Genomic DNA, 13645 nt, shown 5'->3' with positions numbered 1-13645 from the left:
GTCATCTGGGCTTCTCACACTCATCACTGTGCTTGGTTTTTGTGGAACAGAGAGCAGGTGGGAAGCGATTCATAATTTCTATTTTCTGCCCCCGGAGCATTATCCCCTTTGTACTCCTAGACATATGGTAACTTCCCAGTAAATTCTTTTTAATGGTCGATTGGGTTATTGGTTGATTGAAGGCACTAACAATTTAGTAAACTCCTATGCATTTTCGAGGTTCCAGAATATTAACCCCACTTAATGTTCCTGCCTTAAAAACAAGTTTCCCTAATCATCATTGTAATGGCGCGAGAACACCCAGATATTCCTTTGAATGCTCCCAGGCCAAGACCACTAGCTAAATAGATTTTGAAGATCTGCCTAAGACCAGTGTGAAATAAAAGCTCAGCCCCACCACACCTTGTCCTGTATCCAGATTGGTGGGCATCACGCCCACATACTGTTCGTCCTCCAAACTGCTGTCTGTATGATCTGAGATTCCCACTGGGGGTAAAAAAGTCATTCACGATGAGCACCCCTTTCCTAGAAAGGCTATGGAAACATCCTTGACACCTGTCCTCCTAAAGCTCACTTCGTGGCTCACTCAGTGGTTCTTCCATCCCGACGTTCGTGAAGAGGCACCCAAACAAGTTTTAAAACTGTCACTTCTTGATTAGATTGAGCAACAGCCATCAATTCAATTCTAGAAATGATGACTTTGGAAGCCAGAGAGAAGTAGCACTCCACCACCTTTCAGAGTGCCTATGTCGTCGCTTTTTGGCAAGAGGTCTCAAGGAGCACTGCTTAGACTCTAATGTGCCTGGGAGCCTCCCTGAAAAGCAGATCCAGACTCAGGAGGTCTGGGTGGGGGCCCGAGATTCTGCATTACTAACAGGCTCCCAGGTGGTGCCAATGGTGCTGGTCCACAGACCCGCTTTGAGTCGCAGGGATATTAAAGACACAGAGCAAATCACCAATTAATCCCGCATTCTCCTTGAAGGCTTGTGGGGAACCACAGAGGCGGCTTGGTGTTGGGGAAAAGGACAGGAGCTTTAGAGCTGGACAGATTCAGTTTCAAATCTCACTTTCTCCATTCACTGGCTTCTCTGAATCTCAGTTTCTTCTTCTTCTTCTTCTTCTTCTTCTCCTTCTCCTTCTCCTTCTCCTTCTCCTTCTCCTTCTCCTTCTCCTTCTCCTTCTTCTCCTTCTTCTCCTTCTTCTCCTTCTTTTTCTTCTTCTCCTTCCTCTCCTCCTCCTCCTCCTCCTCCTCCTTCTTCTTCTTCTTCTTCTTTTTCTTTCCGGAATTAAGTTTGACAACACACACGAAGAACGTAGTCCAGTACCTGACACAGAGGAATTGTTGAATGAATGGCTGCTGACAATAGTGCTTTTGAAAATAAGATCAACAGGAAGATAAGTCATTATTTTCCCACTGATTCCACTAGGGAATTTTGAGTAAAGGAGTGTTTGTGCTCTCGGTGTGCCCACCATTCTTTTTTGAGCACCTGCTCTAGGCGTTCTGGAACTTCTCCTCTATCCCCACCGACAACGCCTTGCCCCGTGGCCTGCTGCTCAGAAGCCCGCATTATCTCTACTTGCCCTAGAGCAGCACTGTGGGCTGTCAAAGCCCCAAGTCCCAAAAGAGAGCAGCCTAAATATTGCAGGGGAGAAAACAGAGGCCTGGGAGGAACGGGCCCAGCTTGACGCCCCATCACTCTTCTCAGACCTCCCCTAAAAACCTGCCCTCTATACATCCCATGCTGGTGTGATCTGGAGAGGAACAGAAACCACTTCTCAGCCATCACGGCATTCTGCCTTGTTGTTCCACCCCCATGGCATCCAATGAAATGCAACCCAGTCACAGAACTGATCCGTGTTATTTGTCCACTAGAACGTAAGCTCCCTGAAGGCAAGAGTTTTTGCTTATTTTTTGCACTGCTCTATCACCAGAGCCTCACAAAGTGCTGCTCAGTAGGTGCTCAGTGAATACTTGTTAGATGGATGAGTGGGTGTTATTTGGCAGAGGCAGCTGTGATAAGATGGCAGGAACGTGGAATATGGAGCAAGAATGGTTGGCGCCCCACCTCCACCATTCTCGGCTGGCGGGACTGGAGTATATGCCACTTTGAGCAAAGGGCTCGTCGTGTTCGGCCTCAGTTTCTTCCCCTGTAGACTGAGAATAATGCCTCCCCATCCCACGGTTAAGTAAATATTGTGTACAAAAGTGCCTGATACGTGGCAAATGTGGATATTCAGCTGCTGGAAGCTGAATATCCAGCCTTCCTCTCTATCATTTGATATCGCCATACTTTTAAATCACACAAACACTTAAAAATAGATGAAATGCAAAGATCTTTTGGAATGCCTCCAAGTTAGAAAAATAGCCTTTGTTCACTGGAGATTTAAATTATTCCTATATATGTACAGACACCTAAGAATGCATATGAATCTGACACTGACAAATGCGGAGCATGTGGAAATGCCAACCACTCTGTAATAAATCTGCTCTGGAGGAGGAGAGCGGCGTTGGCTGGAGATTTTTATCCATTTGAAAATGTTACCGTTCACCCAGGGAAAGCCAGAGAACGTCAGTGGGACGGTTGGATCCAAGTGCCCTAGCATTTCATCGCCAAATGACACCATCAATGAATTTAGAGGCCAGAAGAGATGGCCACGTTGATTCATACGGGGCTGAATTAAGAACGTGGCATATTACAAAGAGGGAGAGAGCTGTCAAAGCCTAAGTTTCTAGTATTCTCTTTTGTCGCAGGCTGTTCCGGAATAAAGTTAAGTGTGGAAATATCAGCGGCATGGAACTCTGGTTGTGAGGAACCCAAGAGCCCACTTTACAATAATAGTTTAATAGCCACTGAGTACCTTTTACAGGCCAGGCACTGGGGCTAAGCACTCTACTTAGAAGACCTTATTGAATCCCCCATAAAATCCCTATAAGATAAAAGGCCTTCTACTTGACAGATGAGACAGATAATTGAGTTGTAGAGGGGCGAAGTGACTTGCTCAGGTCACACAGCCAGGGGGAGGCAGGATGAGGGCTGTAGTCCTGGTCCACGCGATGGCAGAGACCGTCCAGATACCATTGGAAGATTGAGGGGTGGGGCTCGACCAGGCAGGAGGAGAATGGAAACCTCCACTTGACCTGGGATCTGTACAGAGTTGAGAGCATCAGAATCAGACTCCAGGTGATATCCGCCACTTAGTAGCTCTGTGATTTGGGCCATACACTTAGCCTTCCTCACCTGGAACATGACGGTTTTAATTAGTAACAACTAACTTTATATTCCGTGTCAAGCACTCCGTGTTCAAATGTTTGATACGTAGTATTTCTTAAAGTGCTGACAACTCTTATAAAGGAGGTACTATTAATATTCCCGTTTTCCAGAAACAGAAACTGATAATAAAGGGCACCAGGCTTAGCATACAGTAAGTGCTCAATAAATGATGGTTATTGCCAAGGTGCAGCACTGCCTCCCTGCTCATTTTTTGCAAGCTCTCCTTCATCAGGACCATACCTCCATGCCCATCTGAACCCCTGACCTCCTCCTTCTCTTCCTTCCATCAGTGTCTCTCCCACTGCAGAAACTGCCTGCCCCCCAATGTCAGAGATAAAATTTTGCCAATACTCCCTCTAGTGGTGTGGTCCTATGCTCCCCCCTTCCCCAACTTGAGTTTATTTGTCTAGAAATACCAAAATTTAATTCCTTAGCATTTACACTCTAGACAAAAGATTCCACCGATGGAGGAGTAAAATATACATGCTGATTATAAAATAAGGCTGATCATAAGAACTGGTTTGGAAACACTGAAAGCATTCAAAGAAAGTTTCGGGGACTATTACTTGTGACAGGTAACATTTACTGGGAACTTGCAATGTGACAGACACCTTGCTTAGTTTGACTTTTTTTTTTTTAATGTTTTTATTTATTTTTGAGACAGAGAGAGAGGCAGAGCATGAGCAGGGGAGGGGCAGAGAGAGAGGGAGACACAGAATCTGAAGCAGGCTCCAGGCTCTGAGCTGTCAGCACAGAGCCTGACGCGGGGCTCGAACTCACGGACAGTGAGATCATGGCCTGAGCTGAAGCCGGACGCTGAACCGACCGAGCCACCCAGGCGCCCCTGGTTTGACTTTTTTTAATCACTACCACCAATCTTGAACTAGACACAAAGATTGTCCCTACTTTACAAGTGTGATGACTGAGACAGAGAGTGTAAATGACTTGCTCAAGGTCATAGTGTCAGAAGCTGGTGGAACTGACACTGTAACTCAGTGCTCTGACTTCAGAGCCTGACTGTAGGCCTTTGTGTTCAAAGAGCCCTGATTCAAGCAAGGCAAACTGGTTGGGTTCCAAGCCTGTTGACAGCATGCTGGTAAAATCAGCGGTTGCAGCTAATGATCTCTGAAAATGACAGATCTTTAGGGAAGTGGGTTCTCTTATTTAACCCTCTCCCTGTAGGGTTGTAGGGTTGAAATTACGACCTCTGATTTTACAGACTTGGAAGTGAACATGCAGTTTCCCCAAGGATGTAGGGGGCAGAACCAGAACTGTTTTCTCTGCCCCCAAACTCATGCCCTGTCCCCTGAAGAGGCTGCTTCTCTAAGTCCAGGACATGGCCATCTGTGATTCTAGCCATCCTTCTTTATCCAATCCATCCATTTCTGGAATCCTTGTGAATTCGGGATAAATCTGGATTCCATCCTGGAATCATTTTTGTGATTCCAGGCGTCTTTCTCCATCTCATTTACCCATTTCTCTCCGAACTCTGCTTCTGAGCTAGGCATGTTAATGAAAACTGAAATCAAAATTTCTGTATTTTTCTGAAGCAGCCACGATTTTATGTATTGGTTTCTAACTCTAGAAATCCACAGAAAAATGGCATGAGTTAACTTTTGGGTTAACTTTCAGGACAGCTCATAGGACAAAGAAAAGAACGCATTATAAAAAGTGTACATTCAGGGGAACATAAGTGGCTCAGTCAGTTAAGCATCGGACTCTTGATTTCTCCTTAGGTCATGATCTCACGGTTTGTGGGATCAAGCCCTGAATAGGGCACTGTACTGACAGTGTACTTGAGATTCTCTCTTCCTCTCTCTCTCTCAAAACAAACAAACAAACAAACATTTTTTAAAAAATGTATGCTCGATGTGAACAAAGGTCCTAGCACCACATTATCCAGATAACGTATTATTCAAATGTTTGTGAATGACCTTTTTTTAGTGACTTAACTCTTTTATGAACATTAACATAAACAAACAAAAAAAAAGAGACCAGCAATCTCAAAATCCAGAATCTACATAAAAAATTACTGGGGTATATCAAGAATAAACCCACGTGATAAGTAGTATGTGGAATTTATTAGGGATATATGGCTTATAAAAATATCAAAAAATATTAAAACTTTTGTATTATTATATAAAAGATTCCTTCTCTGTCTTTTTTCTGTTTAGAAAAGTTTCTTACTAGAAATAAATGTTGAATGCCTATTTAAATGAAAAGAGAATTTGACAAAGAAACCAGCCTTAAATCCCAGCATGCTAACACAACTATTTTTTTAAATGTTTATTTTTGAGAGAGAAAGAAAGTGCAAGTGGGGAGGGGCAGAGAGAGGGAGACATAGAATCCGAAGCAGTATCCAAACTCCGAGCTGTCAGCACAGAGCCCGACACGGGACGTGAACTCACCAACTGCAAGATCATGACCTGAGCTGAAGTCAGACGCTTAACCGTCTGAGCCACCCAGGTGCCCCTGCTAACACAGCTATTTTAATGTTTACACATTCTCTTTCATCCACGTTCTGCATGTAGACACATTTTAAATGTGTCTACTAACCTAATATTTAGTATTCTTTGATTTTTTGTACTTAACAAAGCATAAACATTTAATATATTCCTATGTGGCTTTTATTATTACTACTGGCAATGACTTTATACAATTCCAGAGACTGATACACTATACTTTTCTAAATCATTCTCCTCACCATTGGATATTATGGTCCATTTTCCATTTTCTGCTACTCTAGATCTGTGCCATCTGACATGTAACCACTGGCCACATGTGACTATTAAGCACTTGAAATGTGTCTAGTCTGGGCTGAGATGTAATTTGAGCATAAAATATGCACCAGATTTCTAAGACTTAGGGTAAAAAGTGTAATGTGAATGTTTATATTGATTACTGATGCTGGAATTAAATATTTTGATATATTGGGTTAAAGAAAGTAAATCATTAAAATTAATTTCACATTAAAAAAAGCTTTTAGTATGGTTCCTAGAAAATTTTAAATTACACGTGTGGTTTGTATTATATTTATATTGGACAGGGCTGGGCAGGATAACAATTCAGTGCACAACTGCCCATAGAGAGATTTCTGCTTCTGTTGAATTCTTTCCCCAATCTGCATGTCAGTGAGTGAGCTTATTAAACAAAAGTCAAGTTTGTTCTGAGCTGAGCAAGTTATTAAACCTCTAGGGGCCTCAGTTTCCTCACCTATGACATGGAACCCACACTATCTCCTAAGGTGGTTTTCAGGGTTAAGTGAATATATATATGTTATGTACTTAGCAAATATTAGGGACTATCAAACTGTTATGTGTTATTATGATGATAAAGATTATTTTAATTTTAGAATTTTAGAATCTTTTAGAATTTAATTCTTTAATTATTTTAATTCTGTAATTCTTTGATTACTGCTCAGGAAGAATGTTTATCAGGATAAGGGTTTAATATTTGTTTTTTGTTTATGTAAAGTTTTTCTTTGTGTCCGTAGGTTACTGATCTATTGAGGTCTTGGTCTTTTTCTTTTAAAATCTGAATTACTTCTTCATATACATATATCATGCACTTGACTATTTAATCGTCTTTGGTACAAATTTTTTTTAATGTTTATTTATTTTTGAGAGCAAGAGAGAGAGAGCGCAAGCAGGGGAGGGGCAGAGAGAGAGGGAGACACAGAATCCGAAGCAGGCTCCAGGCTCTGAGCTGTCAGCACAGAGCCTGACTCGGGGCTCAAACTCACAAGCCGTGAGATCGTGACCTGAGCTGATGTGTGGTGCTTAAGCGATGACTGAGCCACCCAGGCGCCCGGGTACAAATGTTTTTCAGTTTGTCGTTTACCTTTCAATCGTGACCTGAGCTGATGTCTGGTGCTTAAGCGATGACTGAGCCACCCAGGCGCCCGGGTACAAATGTTTTTCAGTTTGTCGTTTACCTTTTAATTTCATGCCACTGTTTTAAATAAGCTTCACATTTAATGTAGTCCTTCATTTTAAAAAATTCCTCCTTTACTTCAAGACTGAAAGTTATCCTCAGCAAGTGGTATACCTTATATATCCTTATCTTCTGTTGGCTCTTTATAGATTTTGAGATTGGTTAATTTGTTCAGCTCAGGTTGGATTTTACTAAGGTTTTAGACTTTGACATGGCAGAGGAAACTCTTCCATTTTGGATGTATGGAGACATTAGGAGCATCCCCGAGATGTTATGGTGACTTCATTTGAAAGAGCGGGGGTCTTATGAAGACAGAATTGTTCGCTTCTATATTCAAATGGATCTGCGCCGGGGCCCTTGCTGCGTGAAAAGTGCCTGCAGGTAAAACCGGTCGGCCCTGGGTTCAAATCCTCACTACTTACTAGCTCTGTGTTTGGAGGCGAATCGCTGAACCATCTGGGAGCCTCATTCTGTATTACTGGAGATTAAATGCATATGAAAATGCTTAGCATAGAGCAGCCAAAAATCAAACTCAAGTTTTAAATTCTTTATTTTAATGCAATATTCAAGATTATCTCATTTTTTTAGTGAGTCAGAAAAGGGAGTGGTTCTATATTAAACTTTTCCTTGTTAATCACATTTGGCTACATGTACCAGAAATTAGCTACCCCATAAAAGATGACTAGGATATGCCTGCTGTCTGTTTAGGACGACAAAGCAGTGGCTCTCCTTCTGTTCCACTCCTTATATGAGGCTTTCTCTTGCAGCTGCTCCTTAAAACAAACCTATGCGGAAGATAGAGCGGTTTACTCCTCCCTCCTCTCCCCTCCACCCCTCCCTGCCCCTCCTTTCCCTTCCCTTCCTTTTTCTTCTCCGGGAAAAGAAAACTGGGGCCCAGGAGGGTTTACTGACTTGCCAGGTATAACACAGCAGTGATGCTTCTGACAAAGCAACGGTAGTTTCCAGGTCCCCTGCGCTCCCCATGCAAGTTGCACCCTCTAGGTGCACAACTGACCGAACTGGATGTTCTGTGGTCCCTTCCATACTAACTAACACAGTTTTTAGGATCTCAGGTTCTGGATTCCAAGAGACCTGGCTGGGCCCAAATCCCAACTCTACCACTTGCAAGCCGTGTGACCTTGCACTGGTCAATTCACCTCTCTCAACCTCAATTTTTCTCATCTGTAGTGTGGAGCTGATAATGCCACTGGACTTAGCAGGTCTCAGGGAGGGTGAAAAGGGATGGGGTCAGTAAAGCACGTAGCGTGGAGACTGGCAGGTGGTGAGTGCTCAGAGCTGGTCAGCCGAAAAACAATGCCTCAAAGGAGTTGGGGTTTAGAGGTCTGAACTCAAGTTGGAATCAGGGCGTCCAAATGCTTGAACTCGTAGATAAATATCACGGAGGCTTCTGGAGGTTTTCCAGTGCTGTGGTTTTGGCCCTCATTGGCATGTCAGACACATGGAGACATCCATGTCAACTTTGTGGGTAGGTGCCGTGTTCTTTACTCATCCTGGCTGGAAAGAGCATGATTGGCTATAACATCAGAGGTGATGGTAATGCCCCAGAGACAGAGTGTTTATCTAGTTAGTTTATCTAGGGCAGGCACTCCTCAGGGGCGGCTGCAAGACACTTCAACTTGACTCCACCTTGCCTTTTAACTATACATTTATCAATTGCAACACGCTGGTCCTCTCCAGCTGCTCCCAAGGCCGCTTTTGCTTCTTTTGCCTCAAGGTACCCCAAGTGCCATTCTCATTGAACTTCTCACATTGGGCTGCAGTTATCTGTACAGATGATGTAGCTGGCCTTCTGGGAGCACCACTGCTCTCACCGACTACCTTGAGCCCAGACTTCACATTCTGGGGGGGGGGGGGGGTGGGGGGAGAAGGGAAGCCAGCTGCAGTGGCAGTGAGCATGTAGGGGACTCCACTGAGGACCTCGCGGGAAGGCCAAGTACAGGGTTACCTCACACCCCAGAGAAAAGTAGATCCAAAGCTCGGCTTTGAAAACTCATTTTCCTTGCACAGCTCTTCCCCCAGGTGCTAACAGCCTGATCTTCTCTTCACAGACCCCCAGCTCCTTTTCGGTGCTCCCAGCAAGGCATTGCCTTGAATGTCCCACGAAAACTTGAGAGCCAGCTCAAAGTCATTTCAACCATCACATCTGTTCTCCCCCAGTCGCGCCTCTAGCATCAAAGCCCCATCCTTGACCATTTCATCAAAGAAACTACCCAACAGACCTTGGGCCCTTCTGCAGGGGTGCATATGGATTCTGTTAAGGAAATCGTGTGCTCTCAGTGACAACTTGCTTGATCTTCATGCTATTCCAGGCTGGCTTGACTGCAAGCTCTTTAATAAGAGCTGACATTTATCCCATGCTCACTATGCCGGACACTGCTCTAAGTGCTAGACAAAGAGTTTTTTCATTTGTTGTCGTGACAAAATTGTATGATTAGCGTCCATCGTCACCCTGGTCTTACAGGTGAACACCCAAGGGATAGTAAGCGTAAGTCACTTGTCTGAGGTCACACGGCAAGTGGCAGGCCCGGCTTCCGAACTCAGGTGGGTTGGCCCCGAGGCCCACATTCGTAAGCAATATTCCATGAGGGAAAAGCCTGGACAGTGCCCAGCGCCCAGTCCCCAGTCCCTTTTACAAGGGAACTCCTCCCATGAAGTGGTGTTGACTGTTTGCTGAGGAACCAGATTTGGTTGGCCTTCTTTCCTTTCTTTCTATTTTGGAATACTTCTTCTCCTGCCTTCCATTTCATCACCTGATTTAACTCAAGGAAATCACATATGGAATCGTGTGTCATGTGATAGGCACTGTGCCTGGCAGGGTCCATGGCCTTGAGCGTAAAGATCACTGCAGGCAAGAAAGACACGGAGTCCAATGAAGGTAAACACAGCGCTGATAATGCGTGGAGGGGCATTGGAATACAGAGGTGATGCTGTAGTCAAGGGAATAGTTAATACCCTGGAGGGAGAGGTGAGAAACAGTACCTGGGAGGAATGATAACTGGGCTGGATTGTGAAGGAAATAGGGATGGAAAAGAAAATAACTCGAAGCTATAAAGCGACAGTGTTATGGAAACCCAAGTTTGACTGCTTGCTGCTTGAAAGCCAATACTTGACAGACAAGTGTTGGCTGGAAAGGAAGGTTGCTTTATTCAGGAGCCCAGTAACCTGGGGAGAGGGCAGACGGATGTGCAAAGACCATCTCTGAGATTCCGGGTTAAGGGGCCTTTAAAGGGGAAATTCAGGGTAGGAGATGATGTACATATTGATGAAAAGGACAGGGAAACTTATGACTGTTCGTGAGGAAAGGTGGAGCGTGTGCATTGAGCAAACATCATGTGACATATATCCCACGTTCACTTTGGGGTGGAGACAACATCAGGACAAAGCAAAATTCAGCCCCTGATGACAGGAGGTTATCTTAGGACAAGGGAAAGGGGCCATGGGCGTGCTCCGAGAGCCGGTATAAACTGGATGGGGTCTTGGGCTCGTTATCTGAGGTAAAGAATGTAGAGCCTTGATTGCTTCTAGGCTGAAACCATATCAGTTGACCTTGAGTCCAGGCTTCTACAGAGATAGTCAGTGGGTTTGTTAGTGGGGTCCCAAAAGACACAATAGCTGATTAGGGGGAAACAGTTCTCTGAAATATAAGCTTTAAATGTTCTGCTGGTTCCAACCTCATTAACCCTGTAGGACATCATTTCAACACCATTGGTCCCCAGTCCTGTCCTGATGAATAATATAGATTGAGTGAAACAAAGAGACCTGCCAGAAGGTGAAACTCAGGAGGGGTTAGCTAGGAGCAGCCTTGATTCCTAGCCAACTCCCCGAGGGAATCGAGGAGTCAGAGAAGGACCTGAGCGAAGAGGGGCCAGGGTCCTTCTTTCCTTCTGGAGACAGTAATCTGAGGGCACGATGGAGAATGGATGGCTCAGCAGACCCATAGCTGGCAGACCCTCTAGGACGCTTTTAGAATGATCCATAAAAGGAAGAGACAATGGTCTAAATTGAGGAGGGAAAGGCAGGGATTTGAGGGTGTCTTAATGAGGTGTGGAAGTTTGGGCAGCACGGATTCCACTCTTTTTTTGTTTCAGTGATAGCATTCTTCTTTAACCTTACTGATAGACATTTTCTTAGTTAATTGTCTCAGTTCTCTTGACTTGAGTCAAGACTCCCCGATTTATCAAACTCAGGAATCCGCTCCCCTCTCTGAGTATATTACCTCAAGTCCAAGGGGAAGTAAGAAGCGAGTATCGCCCATCAGCCGTCTCTCATCATCTATCTTTTCCTGACCTCTTTCTCAGAAAGACAGAGTTCAGGAGCTCCGATCTCAGATTCACGATTCTGTGCTGAGATCTTAGAAAATGGAGCTTGATAAAGTGTGGCACACAGTGCGGTAATTTTCCAGCAGGACTGTCTTTGCCGGACCATGTTCCCTGACCAGCTAAATACCCTCCATAAAGGCCAAGGATGCATCTAGCTGACCAGTGGGAAGCCCTGGCAAGATGCGGGCATTGGGAGGGGATGGCTCTTTCTTCGAGTTCTGATGGTATATAACCACACAGACGGGAGGGTGGGCATTGTATCCTAAACACCCATGCACCCACTTATTGGTGGCCGCTCAATGAATCCTTACTAGATGAATAAATGAAGTTAAGAACAGAAGTGAGACAGCTTGTACATGGCCAAATAAACTTGAGCTTGCTTGAATTGTGTCTCTTCAAACTGGTCTCTCCACTTTTGGGAAAATAAGGCAGCTAACCAGTCCATTGTCTAGTCTTCTTTTTAAAAATTTTTAAATTTTTAAATTTACATCCAAGTTAGTTAGCATATCATGCAATAATGATTTCAGGAGTAGATTTCAGTGATTCATCCCCTGTGTATAACAGTCAGTGCTCATCCCAACAAGTGTCTTCCTTAATGCCCCTTACCCATTTAGCGCCCCGCCCCCACAACCCCTCCAGCAACCCTCAGTTTGTTCTCTGTATTTAAAAGTCCCCAACGTTTTGTCCCCCTCCCTGTTTTTATATTGTTTTTGCTTCCCTTCCCTTCTGTTCATCTGTTTTGTATCTGAAATTCCACATGAGTGAACATATCCAGTCTTCTTAAAGGGAGGTTCAGATATTGGAACCACAGGCTATAGTCCCAGAATCTGGTACCTGATAATGAGAATGTAAACCCCTGAAACGGAAGCTGTTAAAATCTGACATTTACAGGCTGATACTAGGAAAGCAACCCATCTTCAGTGTTGAGTCTTCTCTGCCTCCAGCTTCCCCTTAGGACGATCCATTGGAGTTGCCATTCTAAAAGGGAGATCTGGTTGAACCTCTGCCCTGCTGGAAAGAGCACCCCCTCACCTATCCAGCAAAGGGGAAACTAACACTCACTGAGAGGCTGCAGTGTGCTGTGCCTGTGCCAGGAGTTTGCACTTCACCTTGTTTCATCCAAACACCCCACACCCCGTGAGGTGGGCGTGTCCCCATCTTATAAATACAGACGCTGAGACTCAGAGTTAAGGTAATTTGATCTCGCTCACATAGCCAATAGGTGATGGAACTCGGATTCAAAACCAGGTTTGACACACCCACAGGTTGTTTCTCGTCACACTGTATAGCCAGAAATCTCTTCCGTTGCACCGTGCTGTGTATCTCTTTGTACAGCTACGGGCGCTTTATGAGCTGACTCCAGCCCGCATTTCCAGCCCCATCCCCTGCCCTCCTTGCCCCTCTCTCCTTGAGGTCCTGCTGCAACCAGCCACAAAGCATTTCAGGCGTGGCCACGTTCTCCCAGGCCACAGAACTTGCGCAGTGCTCTTGGCCTCTTTTGTCTCCACACCTTCGCCTTTCTCCACCTGGCAAACCCCTATTCATCCTTCAAGGTCTGGCTCAAATCTCCCCTCCCTGTGTAAGTTTCTCTGGTCACTCTCCCCCAGCTAGGCTGGGTGTGTGTGGTCCTCTGCCCAGGGCTCCCGTTGCCCTCTGGGTCCACCTCTGCCACTCAAGAAGTTCTCCAGTCTCTTCCTGTCTGGCATCCCTTTGGCCGGGATTCCTAACGTAAGAATCCCCTGCAGGCAGCTTCTGTGTGCTGCCAGCCCTCCAGCTAGGCAGATGCCGCCCCCTCCCTGTGGCAAATGCTCCCACAGCATTCCCTACAATGAAACCAGGCAATTGTTTGAAAATGAAATCCTTCCTGGGTGGAACTAACCGTCAGGTGAGCTGTGGTTCTATCCACAGCAAATCGTGTGAATGTGTGGTGGCTCTTCCGGTTTTGCACAAGGCACTACATTCGTCTCCTTTCTTCTTCTTATTACGACTAAGTGGAATCTGTGAAATGTATGGGCTATGGAACCTTGACATTAAATTAGCCTCACACTGTCCCTGCTCCTCCCACTCCTGTTCTATGAATAGTAGACTGTGCAGAGAGCA

Source organism: Panthera onca, chromosome D1 (genome assembly GCF_046562875.1).
Source record: "Panthera onca isolate mPanOnc1 chromosome D1, mPanOnc1 haplotype 2, whole genome shotgun sequence".
NCBI lineage: Eukaryota > Metazoa > Chordata > Mammalia > Carnivora > Felidae > Panthera > Panthera onca.
The sequence above is the reverse complement of the archived record's forward strand: the minus strand, read 5'-3'. Positions refer to the sequence as shown.